The 18,961-nt window shown below is 46.8% G+C and overlaps 1 protein-coding gene across 4 annotated transcripts in view; it reads right to left on the bottom strand.

Moving 5' to 3' along the window:
* ZNF469 (zinc finger protein 469) overlaps positions 1-18,961 on the bottom strand; it is a 185,672-nt gene that overhangs the window by 141,168 nt on the left and 25,543 nt on the right. For 3 of the 4 annotated variants that reach the window (XM_090149465.1, XM_090149463.1, XM_090149464.1), the window contains exon 2: positions 13,874-13,936. The gene's annotated coding sequence lies outside the window, so the exon portion shown is untranslated. Of the gene's footprint in view, positions 1-7,597; positions 13,593-13,873; positions 13,937-18,961 lie in introns of those variants that run through there. The other variant, XR_004170064.2, reaches the window with a different exon arrangement.

The following is an 18,961-nucleotide window of genomic DNA, read 5'->3' as shown; positions in this document are numbered from 1 at the left end:
AAGTCATCAGATTTTTATTGTTGGAATATCTGTACTCCTACGTAGTTAGATGCTTGGTTACTCTTTTCAAACTCGGGTCCAAGGAGCAACCTGTGGAGCCCATCATCCCAATGGGATTCTGCCCTTTGACAATCTGGTTTAACCGGGCATGTCACTTGTTGTGCATCCTGAGAAATAACACCCAGCTCTTCTTCCCTCCTTGCTTCATACCTCTATTGATGATTTTAAAATCCATTCTGGGGGAAACTGCTCCAAAATGTTTGGATTCATCCCGCCTCTGGATTCCTTCTTATTTTCCTACGTCCCTTATGAGATGAACTTACTAGAATGGAGGACCACATTTCAGGCGAAGGCATTCAGCCGATTTATATAATGGCAAGATATTTTCCATGTGTTTTGTATGCCTCTTAACACTTCTGTTTGCTTTTTTTGACCACTGTTGTGTACCGAGCCAAAGGCTACACTGAGCAACCACAAAGAAGTTTAAGTACTTCTTCCTGATTAATATAATAAACTTAGAGGAGAAAAATTGTAGAAGCAGCTCCAATTATTCCCTCTGCTGTGGCTTACTTGGCATTTGTCAGTACAGAATCCATCACTCGTTAGCTTATTTCAGCTTCCTCCTCGCACCCAAACTTGCTTCCAATGCCACGTTGAAGCTGGAAGTACTCCAGCACAGAGACCAGGCAGCCAAAGGCTACTGCATGTCCCATCCTGCTGGGCCACTGCTGGGGACGGGGGCAAGAAGGGAATGACCCTCTTAAAAGCAGTGCAAACTGAAACACAGCACACTTACCCAGTATTTGCTGAGTGCAAAAGAGAAAGAACAAGCTCCAAGGGAAGGAGGCTGCATGCACCCAGTACATTTACCTTACTGGTTGCTTAAATGCAAAGTACTACAAGCCAGCACGTTAACCAGCAATGCACTGCAAAGGCAGATATACAATCATCATTTTGGACCTGTGCATTCCACTTAAAGAGGAGCTCAAGGTCTTCCAAGTGTTTCCATAAAATCAAAAATGCTTACGATGCTTAAGTGGCTAATGGGAAATCCAGGCTCAAACCAGACACAAGGGAGTCAGCCTTCAGGAAGCCTACAAATAAGAGGGAGTCGATTCTTTACAAGGGTAGATAATGGCAGGACAAGGGGAAATGGTTTGAAGTTGAAGGAAGAAAGATTTAGGCTGGATGTCAGGGAGAAGCTCTTTCCTATGAGAGTGGTGAGGTGCTGGAACAGCTGCCCAGAGAGGCTGTGGATGCCCCGTCCATCCCTGGAGGTGTTCAAGGCCAGGTTGGATGGGGCCCTGGGCAGCCTGGGCTGCTATGAAATGTGGAGGTTGGTGGCCCTGCCTGCAGCAGGAGTGTTGGAGCTTCACGATCCTTGAGGTCCCTTCCAACCCAAGCCATTCTGTGATACCATACTGTGATACCAGGGCACTCCAGGACAGAAAACAATCCTCAGTGGTTCATACAGAAAAGCAGAAAAATGGGCATGCACATGTTGTGCAACAATGTAGATTTCTTCAAAAATGTCTTAATGAAGACTTATCTTCCAATCTATGAGCTACAGCACTGAAACATCCTCTCCGACTGCAGCCAGAAGCACACTGATTTCTTAACAGATGTTGATAATTATTTAGAATTAGTATTTAACTAAACTCAGGCATACGATGTCCTCTGCAGCCTGGTTTAGCAAAAAAGCTCTTTGACTTGGGATGCGTCTCCTAGGGTTCTTTCTTCTGTTGCTGTACAACAGAGAAGTTTGTCTTGGTAATTGCAATTACCTGAAATTAGGATGATCTCCATTGGAGGATGCAATTGCCAGGGCTGCTCCATCCAAACTAAACTATGGCTAGACCATTTATATTTAGACATACCAATTAATACTGTGCTTTTGTTTTGCTCTCTGTAGCCCATTAAAGGGCTGCAGTTCTCGGTTCAGCGCCAACCTGAATGACATTATTTCTTGGAAGGACATACGCTGACTGGCACAAAGTCAGTATTTACCCTGGATCACAAACACTCTATGTCAGGATTTCAATGTGTCACTCCCTGGGAGTTCACAAATACCCCACCAGATCTTCTACTGAAGGAAGTGTCACCAGCGTGCCAGGATGCTGCTTTCTGCTCCACCACGTGCCACTCACAAGTGGAAATGCTGCATCTTGCGATGGGGAAACATGATTAGGAGGGCAGTGTCTCCTGTTTCACTCTTGGGTTATTTCTACTCACATCTCCCTGGATGGACTCCATCACACACCATCCTTCCCTCTCGTAGCCCCAAGTCTAACCTGCAGTTCTTCTGTTCCCCATCCAGCCCAATTCTCTCTCCTGGCAAGAGAGCTTCCTCCTCTACATCTCTTCCAATATCAAATGGAATTTTACATGTCTTCACCTGACCGGCTAGTCACGCAGTCCTTTCCTTGCCAGAAAGCTCCTTTCAAGCCTCACTCAAGCAAAGCTTTTTCATTGCCCTTCTGCGCTATTTCCTTGCACCGTGCAAAGAACACACTACAGATAGATAACTTAGCATTCTTGCACAATTTTCTATTATAGAATGTAGTTCTTCCATCATTCTGAAAAGCAGAAAAGCTCTTAAATAGAAAGACCAGCTCCCAGAGGGCCGTTGGATTTACTGAGCATTGACAGTGCTCATACAACAGAAGAGAAAGAGGAGCTCCTTCTCTGAAATGCACATGATCTAAACTAGAGATGACAGGATTACGGCTGTGTTAAGCAGTGATCTGGCACTGCACAGCCCCCAGAAGATGACATGTTCCCAACCCTTACAGGCCAAATAGATGTACAGTATAAAACGAGCTCCAAATGAAATGTTTCTTGGAGAATTATACATTTTTTTTTTTCTTTCCCCCCCTTAAATATTTCGGCTCCAATTCAGCCTGTTATTTCAGCATGAGACCAGTCTCCCTGGACACAAGGTTAGCCCCATGCCTTAACCGAGGAACGTGCTTCAGATGCACTGCTGAACTGTGACCCCATAGATGATGTTGGGTCACAAAGCACGCTTACAGCAGGGGAGGCTCTCAAATCAGAGAGATCTAGCACAAACCAAGATCCAACCTCCAGCTGCGTTGGGCATTTAGTTTTGTTTTACTCTTTAACATCTCATCGCTGAGTGGTGTCATGCAAAAATTGTGCATATATCCAGCAGGATCACTCTAAGGAGACCCAAGCGTGCAAAAGAAGCAGCTGAATTTAAGAGCTGTTTTTACATAGAGTAGAAGCAGCTGGCTGTGGAAGCTTCATTCAATCTGACGTGTAGGCATTAAGAGCTGCAAGCTTGTCATTATGTGCAGGGATTTCTCTGAGTCCAGTTCAACTTTACTGCAGAGGTCAGCGCTGCCTTGACTGGGAATCATAGAATGGTCTGGGTTGAAAAGGACCACAATGATCATCTATTTACCAGCCCCCTACTACGTGCAGGATCATCAGCCACCAAACCAGGCTGCCTACAGCCACAGCCAGTCTGAGCTTCAGGTACTGACCCAACCAGTGCAATATGGAGATGGTGGTAAATGAGGTTCAAACTACCCAACAAGGCAGAGCCAAGAGGAAGGCTTCACGTACCCCATTTTACACCAGCATACTTCCTAACACCAGCAGCTTTGTGCCAACCCAATGATACTTAAGGTTTTTAACTCCAAACACAGAGCTACTGCAGACCCCAGTTACACCACAGTGCAACAACCCTGACCAGGCAGATTAATTTCCCACAGATACGACAATAAATGGCACTTAGAGCTGCTAACCCACTAAATATGTTTTGTGAGAAGTCAGGTTTGGTAATGGGTCCAGTCCTTCAGTATTCTGGACCACATTATAAAACCCCATTCACAACTTGAACACAGCCTCTGCATTAAGACCAGCACAAGTTTTGGCTGCTAATGAGCAGCTCTAGAACCTCCCCTTACTATAGAACCCTTACGTTAGAACCATCTCTTACAACTACTCCTCTATTTCAGTCAACTGCCCCTCTTTGAGTCATTTCTCAAAGTCCACCTCCATATGGAAAAACACAGAACCCATTCTGCCTCTGGGACCATAAGGCCAAAGACCAAAAGGGAAGAGGTCAGCCAATGGTGAGGACTGGCACATCCCCTAGCTACGATGCTCTCATGTTCCTTTAGCTCTACAAATAGCAAAGCTGTTGCACAATAGGCAAAAATAAATGTGCTTAGAGACTTTTTATCTTAGCAAAGAATAAACGCCTTGCTTTCTGATAACATCAAAAATCCACAGAATGGGAAAACTCTAGGAGGAAACTGAACACTGTAAAATCCTGGAAAATAATTAATAGATTTTTCTGTGCTTTCATAATAGCATTCACTTGGGTAACCATAAAAAATGATTATTATGGTAATAAAACAGGATGAATAATTTATTATAAATCGCAGACAAACTGTTCCCTTCCAGAATTCTAAGATGACTGCATGCATATGAAAATAATCTCTTAAATGTGTATGCTCGTCCTAACTGTTGGGAAAGAAGACATCTGCCATCCTCTGTAGTTTTATTGGATTTCATTTCTCTTTTCTAAAGTTTTCCTAGGGAATTCAAATTCATAAAACTGATCCTATTGGCACCCTGCTGTATCTCCAAGATTGCTTAACCTGCTTCTTCCCACTTGTTTAGCACAGGGCTCGGTTCTGTTGCCTGCTGCATTCTGAAACACGCAGAACAAGTTGGGAAAATGCTCATCGACCCCCTCCCTAATATTGCACCTCCTCCATAGAGGATACTGACATCCAGCATACGCTTGCTTGCAAATCTTGACTGCAAACAACAGCATTCAGAACTGCAGGCATCTTTCTGTATGGACTCACCATCACAGTAACCAGTTAAGGTGCAGGGATTAAACAAACCACTTGTTTGCCAGACACTGCAATTGGAGGGGATCTTTTATCACAGAGCTCAGTTGTTAAAGCCTTTGTAAACCCAGGTGTTATTAAGAAAACCCACCACAACCACAAAGACCAACACAAAGGGGCCATCCTGGTGCAGTTCTCCAGCCTCATCATAGCTTACATCCCTCCTCTTTTCATCAGTAACAAATGAAGCCCCAGCTGGAGCCCCAATCTCCACCAACACCAATTGCTTTCTGCTCTACTCTTTCTTCTGCTGCCCCTGAGATCTGCATCTTGGGTCACACACCAACGTTAGCATTCACTACACCCCTGTGCTCAAAGGACCTTCCATTCTCAGGGTTTTCATCCATGCACTGAGTAACAATACTCAAGGCACTTAAAAAAAAAAAATAATAGCACACTACTGTTCCTCAGTCTATTCAAACACTTTTGGCTCGTTCATTTACATCTGTATCATCTCATGTGTGTGTGCTTCAACTTCTCCATAACTCTACTGAAGCCCTATTGGCAATTACATGAAATTAATCTTCATAGCAAGAACATTTTTCCTTTCTTTCTTCTGGAGGCAGATGTCTGGAAGTTGGGTATTCCAAGTAACGGGTTTAACCAGGCACCATCCAGGACTGCACTCCATTCTGAGCTCACACCAAGGTCCCACGAGAAGCCTATGTAAGAAGTTATCTTCTTTTAAGCTCTCTCACCAGACAAGACAGGCTCGCTCCACCTTCCCAAGCACACAGCACTGCTGACAACAGAGAAAAGCAGGGGGGAAGAGAAGAACGCGGCAAGTCCCAGCGATAAGCCAGGTCCTGAGAGGGGACGTGCAATAACCCTACGGTTACTACATGAGCAAAGCCATCCTCTCTTCATATCGGCTACAACAGTAGGCTCGACAGAAGCCCTGAATTACCGTGAGGCAGGAATTACCAATGAGAACAAACACGAGCAATAAGCGAAGCTCCTTCCAAAACAAACAGCCATAACTCACTATTTGAGACCTAACAAATTACCTATTGAGAAAAGTAGAAGCCTGATCTTAATAAAGCATAACTGCCTGGTTTGGCTTCCGCAGATGTTAGAAATGTTCACAATCTGGAATTAAATGGGACTAATCTGAACAGTAAATACGAACCATCATTCGGGCTGTATCTGTAACCCCTCCATTCACTTCACAGCTCATTTTTCTGGAGTTCAACAAGCTACACATAAACCTTAGAGAAAGAAAAAGGATTCGCTTCACGTCTAATGCAATCCATTAAATAAGTCCTCACACACACGCCATCATAAAATTCAATTTATTATAGTTTGTAAAATGCGATTCCCCTCCGTGATAATTAAAAAGATATTGTAATAAAAGCCCTCGGTCTTCATACACTCGCATCTGGTGAGATTTGATTTTTATCTGAGCAGAAAGATTGTAAGGACATGGAATCACTCGTTCAGCCCTTAGGCAGCCTAAGGTAGGTGAGCCACAGCCATAACAGGAAATTGAGCGCCTGAAGATCCCTCCGCCTCTCCCAACGCACACAGATCCTTGGTACAAATGGGGGATTAAATCTGCTTTGGATCCAGTGGTGAGCTCAGAGCTGGTGCTACAGGATTGGCAGAAGAACCAGAGGCACGGCGCTGCTCCATCCAACCTGTGTTGTTAGCTACCATCCTGGACCTTCCTACCTGGTTTCCAAAAGAAGGAGCCCAGTAGCTTCCTGTTTAGCTGAAAACGTGTGCAATGCACAGTCATTTCTCCCTGACTCAAGTAGGAACAGAAGGAGAGTTTCCTCATGCACGCTTCCAAGCCCACCTTCAATGCCAAAGAAACTTCGCGCTCTCTTGGCACCTCCGCAGGGCACAGAGCACCATCCCTCTCTGTGGCTTTTTCCTGGCTCCTCCTTCCTCTCCTGACACATCCACACACATAAAACCCATATCCAGGTCCCCAGCCCTGCGCTCCGCCACGCATGAGAAAACCCACAGTAAGATGCAGGAGATGCCCCATCCCTGCAGACACCCACGGTGAGGCTGGAGGGGCTCTGAGCACTGATGGAGCCACGGCTGTCCCTGTTCATCGCAGGGTAATGAGACCAGGTGGCCTCCAGAGCTCCATTCCAACTTATTTTTAGGTCTCTTTATTGCACAACTAGTCAAAAAGCACTTCAGTATTCCCAATCCTCTTGTCCACACGACACCTACAGGTCTGCAAGTTTATTTGTTCATATCCAGCCACACATAAAAACACAGAACCTCTGTAAAGAATTTAAGACCTTGAAGCAGGACACCTCAATTCAGACAAGTCACTGTAGAAACAGAACACAAACTGTGAGCTATTTGGAAGAGAGCCTAAGAGCAAAGCATGACAATAGATGGAGACTGAAGAACACAAGGACCATTGCTACCATATGGAGACCAGTATTTGCTTTGCAGAATCCAACCAGCAAGATCATTTATTTATTTTTGCACAGCATCAGGCCAGGACTGAAAGGGAAATCATGCAAAGAGCAGCACAGGAGACAGCAGAAAGGCTTGTCTCTTTTGTAGGCTGTATGGCAAAGACTCTAACTGCACTATGCATTCAAACAGCCCCACTGCAATGCCAGGTGATAATGCAAAAAGTAAAAAACAAAAAAACAGCACTGTGTAATATATGTATTAGTTTATATATATATATATATTATATATATATATATTTTTTTTTTAAACAGGAGTACCCTGAAGTCATCTTCTACACCTTCCTCTACAGTTTTTGGTATATTGGTATATGAGCACAGATGCTGCTGCCTGCGTGCAAACTTCTGACATTACTGCTAGCCCTGGTGTGTGAGCAGAAGGAAAACAGGTGAAACCTGCCAGCTGTTCTCCCCTATTCCTGAAGTCGTGCAGTGAACTGATTCATTGATTACAAACAGCTTAGAAGGACATATTTGCTTACATAGCTTGAATTATCCATTCACAAAAGCCTCCAAGGCCACGGTGCCTCACAGAAAAGCAGGCAGAGCAAAAGCACAGAGATGGTCAGTCCCGATTTCTCACCAGCGCTCCAAAAAACACATCTGGTTCTGTGAAAGGCCATCATTGCAGCTCATCTCTGCGCTGCACACGAGAGGGCACTGTTCTGTAGCTCAGGGGTCGGAGCACAAATTAATTGCTGCGGATGGAACTCCGTGTGAGCATCACACAATTAAACCTCCTCCAAGGAATTCACTGTGTAGCCAAAGGCAAACCCAGCAGTTGGCTCAGTATCTGCAAACACCTCAGGTGATCACTTGTCACGAACAGAAAACGAGAAGAAAAAGCCAATTATCTTACCACAACTGTTCAGCATTAGCACTTTCCTATTAGAAACCCAGAGATGACAGTGCAGGACACACCAGCTTTATGCTGGGGGTATCAGTGCTAGACTGATCGTGGCACAAAGAGCTTCAGAGGAACATGAGGTCCAGCCCAAGCCGGGTAAGGAATTGGAGCTTGGCTGAATATTTCAGGATGAAACAAACACTCTAATTTGAGTATGTGAGGCCTGAAGGAACCTCTAATTGAATCCAGCAGCAAAGCAACTGGTTGCAAAGCAGTGACACCACCGAGGCCTCAGACTTGTGCATCAGGCAGAGGAGTGCCAACGCTCCCAGGACCTCAGTCTGCTGTCAGTTGGGTGCAGGGGACGTGGAAGGAACAGAAGCAGAGCAGCAGAGCAGCAAGCAGGTGTACGAGGTTAGGAAGCACACAGAGCTGCTGCTCCTCCAGAATAAACACTGCAGAAGTTCCTTCGTTTCAGCAAAGCCATCCCAGATCTGCCAGGCAAAGCATAGGCTGTGCTTTCAGCTTTGCCCCCAGACTGACATCCCTCCAACTGCTGCTGCATTTGTGACGCTCACCACTCCCTGAGTACAACAAGCATTATCGCCTACAGCCTTCCTCCCCTCCTCCTGTAATTCACCCAAACCAAATTAGCAGGAAAGACGTTTTTATTATTTAAAACACAGGCACCCCCCCCCATTAAGCCCCGCTTTTAGGCTTCCTTATTCCTCCTGCAGCACGCGTTGACAGACGCCGCATTCCTCTCACCACCATATGTTTCTGCTACAGGGGAAAGACAGCAGCAGACTACGGCCTGGAAACACAAGTGAGGCAGGAAATTGCTATCTGTTCATTTGATATAAAGAGAAATATAGGCACGGCTCCTCCAAAGACAATAGCAATAGGAACTGTGGCCAATGCCTTCGTATCCGATTACCTGCATCCCAGAGCACTTTATTACTCCCTTCTTCACCTATAAGATTTACAAAGCTAAAATGTAAGAGGCCAAACCCCGTATCTGCCTAATCATTGTGTGTCTGCCTCTCAAATGCTTTCTCCTCTTTGTACACAAGAATGAGCCCTTCACCATAGGACAAGCAGAGCATTGTGCCTCAGCCCTACTGAGCACTGGTGACCACAGGCAGCTCATCTCTCCATCCTACATGGCACCCCAGCCTATGCCAACCCTCAGTCCTACATGGCATCTCAGCCCACACCAACCCTCCATCCCACATGGCATCCCACCCCATCTCCCACCATTCCATCCCTCCAACCCACGTGGCAGCCTAGCCCATCCATCCTACACAGCATCCCAGCCCATCCCTCTGCCCCATCCAACAACAGGACTTCCCAGCAGGAGCGTTGTATAAAGCTTCTGGATGAGAGGCATCCCGCAAGTGCCAAGTCTATCGGCCAGTGGAGGCTTTCCTTGTATTAAATAACCTGAAGACGGCCTCAGTCCAGCAGTGTTTGTGTTACCAAGGACAAAGCACATGCCTGGAACAAAGATTTGTTGTCCTTACATGGCCTGTGAACTTCCTGAACTCATCTGAGCCTACGAATCAGGAGTTCATCGCTACATGCCACACTGGGGGATATTCAAGTCTCCCTTGCCAACGCTCCCTATTGCTATGGAGTCATTATATCATCATCTGTATTTCAGAAAGATGTTTCAAACATCTGGTTAGCTTTAAATGCACAAAACCACATGCATGCATCAGTGTTCTTCATGTTAATCTGCTTCTCCCATGGTTACGAGGGAACGCAAGAGCAGATGAACCTCAATGACTCCTGACTGCTGATGGCCACTCTGTTTACATTTCAGCTGACAACACCAAGGTATTTCCTCCCCATCTGCAGCCAAACGACAACAACAAAGAATGAGCACCACCAAAACCCCTAATCGCCAGTCATGGAGCCCAAGCCTGCTGTCTCCAGGCCACGAGAGCTGCGGAGGTAATAACATCACAGCAACAAACAGCATCCTTCATCCCTATTCCAAAGGGATGCAGATGGAGAAGATTATTTTACCTATTGCTTAGAGGCACTAAGCTCCGATCTGGGAACCATTTAACGCAACAGTGATGATTAAACCAGAAAGTGAGCAATCTCCTGCTTGCTCAACTCCACAATAATAGAAGCAAAACGGAATTTGATCAAGAAGAAGAGTGGGCTCCTGTTGGGCTGCCAGAAAGGCACTGTTGGCTTAAGGATCTCCAGGGAACAGAACATCACTGAGATCAGTCCCCCCTGCTCCACCACAACATAGCATAGCAGTGGATGAGAACCAGAAATCACAAGCAATGCACTTGATCTGAGAACATGCTTCTAAATAAAAAACCAAAAATGTTTTCTTTTACTAAAAGGAATGCTTTCTTCAGGGGATGGTGTAGGAGATATTGGGAGAGTGGGGAAGGGGAAAGATGATCACGGCTCTGCCTCACTGCAAGCACGTCTTTGATACGAGGTCTGGGAAATAGCAGAGCATCTCCGAGCTAGGTGTCTCGAAGAGAAGATAGAGATGAAAGGAAGGATAAAAACACCAAGAGCCTCCCTTGCCTCAACAGTTGGCCTATACCTCAGAGCTCCTGCAACAAGGTGAAAAACCACACTGCTTTGTAAAGACGACTTAAGATGCTTAATAAAAACTGCTTTATTTGGCCAGCCTTCGACCTAGTTATCATTTACCATGAGCTGTGACAAGGGAAAACTCCAGAGCCCTATAGCTGATAGCACACACCAGCCCCAAGTGCTTCAACTCCTGGAGAAGGTACCAGAGAAGATGTGAAAATAGCAGTGCCTGCACTGCCTGGTGCCACGCTCCAGCCAACGAAGACGTGGTCATGGTCACAAGTCTCAGTCCCTCCCCCAAAAAACATCAATTCTTTCCATTGGAATATAACAGAGTTTGCAAAGCTTTATGGACAAACGCACTGGAGTCCTGCAGGGATGGTGCTATCATTCTGACCTCCTGCAGCACACCAACCACTACAGTCATCCAAGCACCCAGCTGTGCCAAGCCCAAAAACTGAAGCCCTACAACCACAACCTTGTTTGAGCTCTGGCTAAACGTCCCTCCCTGGGCACACAGCCTCCATTTGCCAAGCATTAAGAGATGCTAAGTCCTCTGTAGTGCTTGTACTCAAATACATGCTTCACATCTAAGTCAACGTGTTAATTTCTGCTTCCAGCTAGGATTTGCATTGCCTTGTTTCCAAAGCTTCCCCCCCCAATTATCCCTGTGCATAAATACCGAATCACTTCATTTTTTTTCCCATAAATTCAGTGGGTTAAATATCTCGCTTCCCTCAGCTCTCACATTGTTTATCTATAGCTTTCCCCTTCCCCCTTGACTGCATTCACAGCCCTTTGCAAAATAAACAAGATCCAACCCATAGCATGATGAGAACACGCAGCCCTCCTATACGCACAGCCCAGCATTGCCATGACCTCTTTTTTTGCCAGCTAGGAACACGGGGACCTCATTCTGTGACAGCCCCATCCTTTGGCACCATTATTTATCACAGGTACCTCCTGCCTGCACAGCTCTCAGATGTGGAACTGCATCTGCACGTTGAGTTTCCGTGGGCTGAGCTCACCAAAGCCTTCCAGACCACATGGCATCGCTTCTGCGCTCCCTGCTCCGCGCTTCCCAGCCAAAGCATGAGCTGTACAAAAGCTTTATCAGCAGTAATTCCATCTTGACTCTAGGTTGCTGATGAGACGATGGAATAACAATGTGCCAAACTCCACACGGCCCAGCTAGCAACCTCTCTTATTTCATGAGGGTTCCCTGATGATGACTCTTTTCTCAGATGTAGCAGCCAATTCTTAATCCACTTGGTATGTGTGCTTGATGCTGTAAAATGCTAATTGCTTTCTTAAGACTCAAGTCCAGCACTTCCAAAAAGTACCCAGCTGTATTTCACCCACCTTTGTCAACCATCTGAAAGAATAACAAGTTCTGCACGGCAGTCGGCCTCCATAAAAAAGCATCCAACAAAACCCACGTTTGTCCACAACTGGAACAATTTATCAGTGCTTTCTTCTCCTCTACAGAGAAACTCCCAGGAAAACAGAGCAGTCAATCAAGCAGCAACAGTTCACTCTTGGGAAGCCCAGTCTATCTGGGTGTCAAAGGCAAGAGCTGCTTTTTCCAAAACGGAAAACCAGACAACAGCATCTATGAGAACAGGGCACTCAGAGCAGAGAATTTGGGAATCCCATGAGATAATCATCACTCAGTAGCAGCTCTCCAGAAGCGCACACATTAATTGCTAACAAGAACACTCAGAATTGAAAGGTAAATAAAGTCTTCATATTCCCTTCATGTCGGTCAAGTAACGCTCTGCTCATTTATCCTGCAAACCCAGCCCCCAGCTGAAGCCATAACAATCTATGAACAGCCCATCCACACGCACTCAGCTCTGATGAGCAGCCTACACGCGCAGACCCAACGCGTGGCTACGAAGCGCCACTCCATCAGTCAACCCAGGGCAGATGCTTTCATTCCTATCCCTGATAGGAACAGCACTGATGATCAAAGGCTTTGATACGTCACACGTCTTCCCAACCCGCCTGCCAGTTGCCCACCGAACAGCTATAGACATTCAACAGCTCTCTCTGCTGAGTAACTGGGAGAGAATTTGCCGACGGCCGTGCGAGCGCTTTCGACGTGGATCCTCCTGTGAATATTTACTCGCGCAAGTATGCGACGTGATGTTGCTTTCCCACAAATGTTCTTGCCAGTGCAGATTTGCTCATCTGAAGCGGTTGGGGAATAAACAAAGGAGTGTGGTCAGAAAGAGCAGCGCAGCGGATCGGCGAATTCGAGATGGAAAAACGTTGATGGTGGCTGAGCCCGAGCGCGGCAAGGAGTGGCTCGGTGCCCGCTGCGCTCATCGTTTGCTCAGCAATTTGCCTTCCCCCTGTGGCAAGAGGGCAGATCTGACTCCCTTTCTTCTCCCCTCTCTGCTCCTGCAGCCAAACGCTCGTTTCCAAGCGGAAATAGCGGAATGTAACGTATTGTAGTAAATACCAATAAGAAAACATATGAAAACGATCACATAAGCGGGTGAAGCGCTTCATGCAGTTTAATTGCATAGCCAGAACTCAGCATTGCCTCACACCCTGCAGTCACCAGGGAGCACCGTAACCTTAAAGCGATGAAAGGAGGTCGAGGATCAGTTTGACAAGAAGTATTGCAGCGCTGCAGACGCTTCAGGAGTGTGGGATGTCTCAGGTCACACGAGGGGCTTCCCTCCTGACGCGATGCATCCGTGATAAGAAACAGCTGGGAAGGCAACCCCAGCCCTCTGCACGGGCACAGCAATGCAGAACGCAGGAATGCAATGGCAATCAGCAGGAGAGCCGGTGCCCTTTGTGCAGCCTTGGCCTCCTACACCTCCAAAATCTCTATCATTAAGGAAAGAAGGATTTCAGCAGGGACAATGCAAGACCTCCTCTTGCTGCACAGCTCATGCCGAACACCACAATATCCGGCCCCTGTTTCCATGAGCCCCATCACCCTCTGGTTTCCATGAGCACAAACACCTTGCGGCAGTTAGGAAACACGGGGCTTCCAAAAGCAAGGTTAAGCACCAAACAGACCCATCAGACCATACATTTTCGCTTCGTACCACTTCAGAAGGCACAGACCAACCCAGCAACCTACTGCAGAGAGAAATATGAAATACCTGGTGCTGGCATCCAGGAGATGGGTTCACACAGGACAGAATCAGCGTGTTGAATCAATAATCCTGCCCAAAAAAAAGAATAATAAATACTTCTTCAGAATTCAAAATAGAAGATATCTAACTTAAAAGCTTTCAAGTAGAATAGCTTTGAAGCACCCTTGTTCATTAAGGAGGAGGAGCCTTGGGTCTCTAAGCCATGAACTCTGTCCTGTAAAGAAGCAGCTATTGAGGTCTGTAATAATGTTGATTATTCATCCTCCTGGTAGGGTCCAAAACCAAGATTTTTGTTCTAACATAAGCCTTTAGAAAAAATGTTGGATGGGGAAGCTTCATGAACAAACTTCTTCAGCAGCTGGTTCCTTTACATCAGCACAAAACCCATCAGATAATTTCCTGATAGCACAAACACGGACAGCAACCCTTCCACCCCACAGGAATCTGTAACAATTGTCATAAGACTGCTTTTTTTTTTTTTTCATTGTTACTTATTTTACCATTTCAACGTGCAAAGAAGTTATGAAACAATAAAAACATTCAAGCAAAGAACTAAAACTTCAAGGACAGCACTGCAGTTTCCATTAACGGTGTCCTCCATAAGCAGAAATGTCTGCAACCAGCCTGATTTGTTGTGGCTGCAAGAACAGGGCTCAAAACCCAAACGCAACGAGGAGCCAGGTAAACTCCTTAACTGCTGGAGATGAGAAGGGCTTTTCTTTTTGGGGTTGGGACCTGATGATCTTTAAGGACCTTTCCAACCCAAGCCATGCTATGATTCCAGTCCCTACAGTGAGTGGACAGGAGCGACAGCACCCCCATGCCAACCTGCAGTCCCCACCATGCTCACCCCATTGCTGCCAGCTCCAAGCATCAGACCATTGCTTTAAAGACTCAACACCCCAAGGCTCACGTTACAAACAAGGAATAAATCCCAAGCCTCTCAGATGGTAGAGAAATGCAGAACGCAACTATGAGACCCGCAGAATCATTCAGGTTGGAAGAGACCTCTGAGATCCTCAAGTCCAACCTCAACCCATCCCACTGTGCCCATCACCACGTCCCTCAGTGCCACATCTCCACGGTTCTGAGACACCTCCAGGGATGGTGACTCCATCACGTCCCTGGGCAGCCTGTGCTGGTGCCCGACTGCTTTTTTTGGAGAAGTTTCTCCTAACATCCAGCCTGGCGCCATCAGTGAGGCCATCACCTCTCATCCCATTGCTGCTACCTGGGAGAAGACAACCACTCCCACCTTTCTTTCTGGGAGCAAACTGATTTTACCCTGAACCCAGCTGACAGAAGGCAAGCTGAAGCACCCCTACGTCTATTTATTTATTATCAATCTCATGATCTGCAGCAATTGACTCACAACTTTCAAGTGTGCGGGGCTGGCAGAGCTGCAAATCCTACTGACTCATCACACGGATGGGGAATCCTGGGGGTTACAACCACGTCTGGGAGGGAACGTGCCTCCCCATTCACCGCAGCCATCAGAGACTTCTTCCCAGCGTATCTACGGCAAACAGAACCCTATTGCACAACCAACCACGCAAAGCATCCTCCTCAAACATAGCCAGCGTTTTGAAATCACAGAAAGAATGCTGAAAAGATAAATATTTACGGGCTTTGATGAACTGCAGCACTGCTCTAATGAAATCAAGACTTCGATGTGCTCGGACCGCCCTTCACCCACAGCAAGCAAGGCTCTGCTGCAAACATCGCTGTGCGTATGAGTGATTGATGCAGTCCCCATGGCAGGGAGCACACGTGGTAGATCAGAGGGCAGTCTGTTAATTGACACTAAGACAGCCGTGCTGACACTAAGGAGCCCAGCAGCACTGGGAAGCAAAGCTCACCCATGCACCAAAATCCATTGGAAGGGATGGAAACCACCTGGAATCCCAGCGCAGAGCAGCACCGAGGTGCAGCTCCCTTCTGCAACCCTCACTACAAACTCTCACTATTCCACAAAATGCTTTTCACATTGCATTACAGTCCCCTGGCAAGAAAAAAAAAGCCAGATAAGCAATGCCTGCCTACAAGTGTTACCATCATATTTCCAACACATCTGAACTTCAGAAAGACCAAACTGAAGTAGTGCTCATCCCAGCAAATACTCCCACCTCCAGTGGGTTTCAAGAGTCTGATAATCAGGTTATGCCATGAAAAGACGTGCAAATTAAAGGATTCCCCAACTGCTCGGAGGTGGCTGATAAGCTTCTTACCCACTGACCTCCTAAACCCCTGAAATGATCAGCGAGTGAGATTAAAAAAAGAGAGAAGAAAAAAGAAAACGTGTGGTAGCACACCCGAACCCAATGGTCTTAAAAGGAAATAAAAGCTCTCTGCAGATTCCACATCCTCTAAACCCATTCTGTGAGCAGATAAAAGCCACATTGTAGTGTCTCCACCTAAATGCCGAGGCAGAATCTAGGTCAGCATCCTCCTGTAGGAGCTGATAGATTAATCAGTGGTGCTTCCACCGGGGGTTGGACTTCTGTATAGCAGCTGGCAGCCAGCACCTTCAGCAACTCAATACTCCTTCGAAGACTCAAAAGTTACACTTGAAAAGCACTTAGAAGCTGATTGGAAAAACAAGGCGGGTTTTGCCCTTACACAAAGTAAGAAAAGTACAAAAAAAAAGGTCAAGCAATTAAGATAACACCATGTGTCAGCCCCAGCAGTTGTCCAGTGCAGCACTTCCTACACAGCACTTCCCAAGAGAGGGCCCTCCCCATGCAGGTACATGGATCAGCTCCACGTCCTGCACCCATGGGAGCAGCACCCACCCCTGCTGGGATCCGAAATGGGAACCAGTCACAGGGAGCTTTGGGGACACTGGATTTCAAGTGAGACCACCTCTGCCGGCTGGAAACTCATTTTCTCACCCCAGTTCTTCAGGATAGGACTGGGGACAGGGTTCCTCTTGGCTGCAATCAGGAACTTCAGTTTTTCTGCCTGAATAGCCCATAGGGACTCCCATTCGTTTTAACATTACTTGGTGGAAAAGAATGAGGTCCAGCTTGAGCCATTCGCAGCCCCCAGAGAGGCAGAGTGGTGGGAGGGGAACCTTTGCTATCCAAACAGAAATGTTTTGTCTCCATTCCATTCAGAAGAAAAAAAATAATCATATAAAAATCCTCGTTCTGGAAGGTCTTGTTTTCATTCCTTTGTGGAACTAAACCGCATTTTAATCCCTCACATTTGTCCAAAGCATCAGTTGGCTTTCTGGTCACCAATAGCTCTCACTCCACCCCCAGTTTGCTCCATCCCCAGCAATGGAGCAGCTGCATTCAGCTTCCCATCCTCTGCTTAGCAGAGAGCTTTGTTTCGTTCTCCCATTTGCATCGGTTTTACGTCCACGTGTCTGGCTTCATTACGTGCATCTCTTCACTCTCCCGACCCAGCACCTCTTCCAGAGATTGCCATCTCCCTGTATGAGATACTTATCTCAGAACAACCACAAAACTAACAAAGAACGCTTCAAAGCTGTGCCACTGCATGGGAAAGATGGGCTGGAAGTTAACGGCTTGAATTAACAAGGCAGTAAAACTCAAAATGACCTTCTTTGTAGTTGTTGGCACCAGAGGAAACATCCAATCTCTCCCTTTTACCTCTCCTTTTTTTGTTCGCATGGCTGAAGACGGGTGAACGGAGAGCTGCTGATGGTATCGACTGCTCCATTTCAATTTTCATCTCTAAGAAAGAGAAGACAAACCTCCTCCTTCCCAAACCAGGCATTTCTCCGAGGCAGAGCTTTTCCTGAATGATAAACGCTGTAATTAAGCTTTAACGAGGCCGTCCACAAAGCAGCGCTATTCAAGCTACCCTCCGTAGAAAAGGCTTTACAAAGAACATCGGGGAAAACGCAGACACTATTAAGGTCACATTTCAACAGCATCCTAGTATTTCTCAGCACGAGAAATCATTAGGGGGCCAAAGCAATGCCTCTGCTAGGATCACATTGCTTGGGATTTGCATTGGGTGCGATGCCAGCCGCAGGAACACAGCACAGCCCAGTGCCTCGTCCCCAACCCTCCTATCTCCTATTCCCTACCCCAGCTGTTAAGCTCTTCTGTTTCCCACCCAAAGAGCTCCAAAAGGTTATGTGCAGCCAGCGCTGCTATATAGGAAACGTGCACCCACGCGTCCCATAAATCAAATAGGGTCGTTTAATCAAAGCTTTACTGTTTGTATAATAGAAGCACAAGAAGCTTTCGAGAAGCACTTCCAACTGACAGCCCATCTCCTCACCCCCAGCCCCACGCACCCATCTGCTCCGCGCTCTCCGAAGCGACCACAGGAAGAACTGCAGCAGGTGCTTAATGGGAAATGGCTTTATGGAAGCAGCTTGCTTTCCCCGAGACACCGCAGCGTGGATGTAGGCACTTGCTGCAGAGCCATCAAGATGAGGAGCACTAAATCACCCTTTCAAAGCTCTTCACACAACCCAACAGGTGAAAGCCAGCCCTGCAAATCAAACCTCCAGAGAGGCTCCTCAGAATCACAGCTCAGCTGCTGTCTGATCCCAGGAACACCTGGGGACTGCTGACACTATGGCGATTTTAAACATTTCCAGCTATGCAATAATCTGCCTCCAAACAGGCAGGATGAGCAGCGCTTAGGAGAGCTCAGCCACTCAGCGTGGATTTCCGAGGCTCCATTAGACCCCCACTCTTCCTATCCAAGACTTGAAAAGGCCACAGTGAGAAGGCTGACATGGAGCAGATTGCAGCTACAAAGCACACGGTGCTGCAGAGGGATGGGCAGAACTCGCCCTCCCTTAAGGAGCAGCAAAGGCTGCGCTCGTTCCCTTATTGCAAGGCACAAAAGACAACTTTTAATGGTTCTCTCCAAGTAGAATGTAACACAGCACATCGTGTTTGTATTAACTACAATTGCCGGGGGGCAGCTGCCCTCAATCAGGCATACAGGGTCACAAGGAGAAGAATAGAGGGAGGTAATATTGGCATGCTGCAACAAGAAGGGAGTTGGTATGTCTACCACCAGCACTTAGAAAGCATAGAAAGGGCCTGGTAAGAGGTAACACTCAGCCATACCTTCTGGTGATGCTGAGGAGCTCGAGACCAG

Source organism: Phasianus colchicus, chromosome 13, assembly GCF_987193195.1.
Source record: "Phasianus colchicus chromosome 13, bPhaCol1.hap1.1, whole genome shotgun sequence".
Lineage (NCBI taxonomy): Eukaryota > Metazoa > Chordata > Aves > Galliformes > Phasianidae > Phasianus > Phasianus colchicus.
Note: the sequence above shows the minus strand (reverse complement) of the source record. Positions and strands in the feature narration are given on the sequence as shown.